Below are 4,720 nucleotides of genomic sequence, written 5' to 3' on the forward strand. Positions count from 1 at the left end.
AAAAATGGGTGCCTTCTCAGTGTGTGTTTCATGTGTGTGTGTTTTTAGTATTTGCATGGCAGGTGGTTTTAGGAGCGAAGTTCATTCAATAAAACAAAAAGTCAACTGGTGTTACTTGCTGAGCTGAAAATAGTTTGGACTTTACACAGTCCATTAATGGGGTTATGGGTTTGAGGTTGTTGGTTTTATATAAAGTACATCCTCTAATAGAATAGGTTAAATCAGGGCCGGCTCTCGCCCTTTTGGTGCCCTAGGTGAAATTTGGCCATCACAGTGGTTTTAAAACAAAAATTATGATTTTTCATTTTCATAAATAACTGTATTTATTATAATATAAATCAACATTAGTCCCTGATATTGTTGGCTTGAAAGGGTTTAGTCAGTTTTACTACAATTTACACTGTTAGTAACAAATAAGTGAGGCCGGCAGATGAAAAAGTGTGAGAAAGCAACACAGTCTCACAGCAGTTTGTGAAATAGTCACGGAATTGAATCTATTTGATTCGTGTTTATAGACACAAATGGTAAATTAATAGACACATTTTTCTTCATAAGGCTCAGCACGACTTTCAACAATATATTTTTCATGCGTTTTCCTACGAATGGCCAGCAACATGTGACACGTGTGTCAATTTCCTCAATTTTTTCAAAATAAAACTGCTTAGATAGTGTGATGGAATAATTGATATACAAGTTATCTTTGGAAGGAAGAGGTCCGTAGCTGATGATGTCTTACAAAAGAAGGTTTATTGAAGCTTGATCAAGGAGAATTGTCAGGTCTCCACAATAGATGCTCTCTGCGTGAAGGCCTCACAACTCTGCCCTTCCTCCCCGGTGCTCAGTGTCTTACCCCTTATCATGTTTTGACTTACTTCATTCCTCTGGTATCTCTGACCCTGGTTGCCCTAGCGACTGGCTCTACGGTCTCCACTACAGGCACAGCTGCACAGATAACGGTGGCTCCTCTAGACAGGACTCCAACCCAAGAATGTCAACAGAGGGACACTCTGACAAACACTCTGACCTTTCTACCAATAAGAGAAGAATTGATGGAAAATGTCATCACAGATAGGCCTAGGAAATGATTGACCTGGATAGGCTTTGGCAACAAAACTACTTAGTTAGATTCAGGAACAGATCGCGGTTTGGGTTACAATAACATCGGAAGTGACGTAACTTAAGTAGTGTTCACAGGTCACGAACACCTGTCTCCTGAGCGATGGTCATTCGTTTTTTCATCACAAAAAAATATTCATTCATTCATTAATTTTCCTGACTATTTCACAAACTGCTGTGCGACTGTGCTGGATAAATAGAATTACAGGGGTGAAAAGTGTATTTCTTTCTTTCTTTCTTTCTTTGTAAATGAGGAAGGGCACCTACCAGCATTTAAAAAAAAATTATAATTATAATTTTTTTTTTTAGAGGGCCAGCGCCCCCCAGAAGGCGGCGCCCTAGCGAATACCAATATGGCCTATGCCTTAAGCTGGCCCTAGGTTAAATGTGTAATGATACCAAAAAAATAAACTTTTGTGGCTCAGTCATATTGGTAGCTTTTCACAGACTGATCACCTAACTAGTTCATGAAGCCTTTTCTGAGAGCAGCATATTGTTGTGGTTTCTTTAAACTTCCTGGCACATGCATTTAGAAAGCATATTCCTTTGCCTCATGATTTTGGAGCCGTTTTTCTTGGAACACACTAAATAAACCTTCTCCCCCCTGACTCCGGCTCTGCTTCGGAGGACGCCTGACCTAATTATCAGCAATGTTCTCATTTCATGTTGAATAGGAACACGGAAAACATCCACTTATTGGTCAAATGCATTTAAATGATGAGTGCAGATAAAGGCTGTTGTTGTCTGTGACAACATGGATGGCAAACCTGCTATATGGAGTGTTTTCATGTCTACCAGCATGAAGGAAACAAGACTCTTTGGATTTGCACATGTTAAAAATAAAGAAGTGCTCTCAGGCTCATACAGCGAGATGGTAAGTGAATAAATATGTTGGCAGCTCATTTTAGTGCACACGGCTTATTGCGAAGAGTTGTGGGCTTATTGCAAGCTGCTGCCCTCACTGGGGCTTTGATTATGCACAAGATCGCTGGTGATATGAGGAAGTCTGCTGTATTAAATGTTCACTACAACATAAGTGTTACACAATCCCCTTGTCAATACCTTATCTAGAGGTGCAGGCATTGATCACATCAGAGGTTTTGAGCAAAGACAAAGGACCTAAAGATATATGGTGGAATATATTCTAATGAAATAAAAATGTACTACTTAATTTATTTGGTCAAGTGCTTGTTTAAATATATATAAATATTTTTTTTGTGCACTGAAAAATCTCCCATTGTCTGTTATTAAAAGTGTGACACAAAGGTAATTTCAACCCTTAAAAATAAAATGTCCTATAATCCATTTCCTTTGCAAAAACATCACGTCCACCACTGATCTCTACTTCATTTAATTAATTCTATATTCATTACATGCTATACATGTAATGTATGATTACCGACTAGGCCTACTCTTTGCATCATTACTGTAACTGACATCAGTAATCCTCAGACTTTAGCATTAACAGAGTAAAGCTACTGAAAATGGAAAATACAATCCTTTGTTTTCCATCAACAATCAGAGACAGTGGTCATGTGCATTAATAAAATGCTTTATACTTTATTTGACCTTTGTAGTGGTATACACGGAAAATTCAAAATGTAGAAGAATCAGGTTTCTTTTATATTCACACAAACATATATTCGAACAAACCACAGCAAAAGTGCCTCCTTGGATGCCCCTAATAAAACATGATAAAGTAACCTCTAGGGTGCTTCTCCAGTAGAGAAAACATGATGAAGTATGCTGAAGGGTGCCCTTCCGTTGAAGAAAACATGATGAAGTGGCCTCTAGGGTGCCCTTATACTAGATAAAACACGATAAAGTAACCTCTAGGGTGCTCCTCCAGTGGAGAAAACGTGGTGCAGCATCCTCTAGTATGCTTTACAGTAGAGAAACCACGCTGAAATGCCCTCAATTATGGCCTTAAAATTGAGAAAACATGATGTAGTGCCAAATAGGCTGCCCTACATGCTCAAAAACTTTCTGCAAGCTGACGCCTCACTGCATGCAACTGGTGGAATTTTGTTTTGCTCCTGCCCCTCAGGCAGCCTGAGTCTGCCATTGAATGTTACAACAAACAACAAAAACTAAAATACAGAAATAAAAAGATCTCGTTAAAGCATTTAATGCATTTTTTGATTAAACAGTGTTGGATGGGGTATACGTCACGGTGGTATCATTCACATTGGGATATCAGAGAGAAGGGGAGCTAGATACCACTGGGAGAGAAAGGAAGCTAATTATTGATTGATAAGAAGGACAAGATTTTAAAAAATATCTGTGATGGTTGTATTGGTTTTATAGTTTTGGTGCTGCATTAGTTAACTATAAAATATGTGCTGTTTTTGAAGAAGTAGTCTTAAGGTAATTTCTGGCGTTTAGGCGTATATTATGGCACTCTTACTGTAATCTACATAACACGATCAGAGTGTATGCCTATAACTGTTTGTTTAAGTTAGTTAGTTGAGTTAGTTAAATATCCTGTTGCTAGTAGCAACCCCTACTATACTGCTATCTATAGCAGTTTAACTGAGATTGTTACATCTAACGCTTTGTCAGATCACAGCAGCCTGTTCTCCGTGCTACCCTCAGGTAAGAGGTACAGGACCCCAAAAACACGCACCAGCAGACTGAGGAACAGCTTTTTCCCCCAGGCCATAAGACTACTAAATAAATAAAACACACATGCACACACAGAGTGCAAACCAACCCCTTGCAATATACAACCTCTTAGTTGCTTTTTTCTTAAATGGATATTTGTATTGCTTTTTATATTTTGTTATTATATTTTATTGTATTATATTTTATATGTCCTTTTATATTTAGTATTTATTTTCTTTTTATGGAGCCTCCCAGCAAAAGCATTTCACATGATTGAACATAAACAACCAGAGTGACAATAAACATCTTGAATCTGTGGCCAGGCAAATATTAACAACCTTTTATCCACCCTCCAAATTACCATTATCTGGAGGTAATTTCCTATCCTCCCTACATGCAGTGTGTTCAAAAAGAGAAATTGGAGGAAATAACAGAGATAACTGGAGTTTCTGGTTAATCAGTCACAGGCTGAGCTGTAATAGCTGCCAGGAAGAGCGCTGGGCTTTGAAGCGAATTTTAAAAAGTTGCCAGATTATAGAATTTCAACTTCAGTGTCCGTCACTTGATGCCATTAGGCCCAAAAACATTTCTTTCCGTACACTAAGATTGGGAAAGAGACGTCTGTAACTTAGCGGATCATTTTTTAAAATTTTTTTTTAGGTAAATCAACTTCCCAGTACGAACACTTGAATAGCCTTTATTTAAATCATTAGGTCCTAAAAGTTATAAAATGCACAAATCCAGAGTTATTTCCCTTCCTGTATTCATGTTAATAAGTTCCAGACGGAGTCTGGACCGAGGGCTGGGAGGTGGAGTTAAAGGAAACGCTGCTGTGCCTGCTCTATGGGCCCAATGGATGCAGAAGATCACCGGAAGATCTGGGTAATTTTATACTCAGAAGTTGACCTTTTTTTGCTTCATGCGCAACTGAACAACTTTCATAGTAATGAACAGTACCCCACCTCCGGAGCTGTATCCAGTTATCTTTGTAAATCCATGA

The sequence above is a fragment of the Sebastes umbrosus genome, chromosome 1 (assembly GCF_015220745.1).
Source record: "Sebastes umbrosus isolate fSebUmb1 chromosome 1, fSebUmb1.pri, whole genome shotgun sequence".
In the NCBI taxonomy this organism is placed as follows: Eukaryota; Metazoa; Chordata; class Actinopteri; order Perciformes; family Sebastidae; genus Sebastes; species Sebastes umbrosus.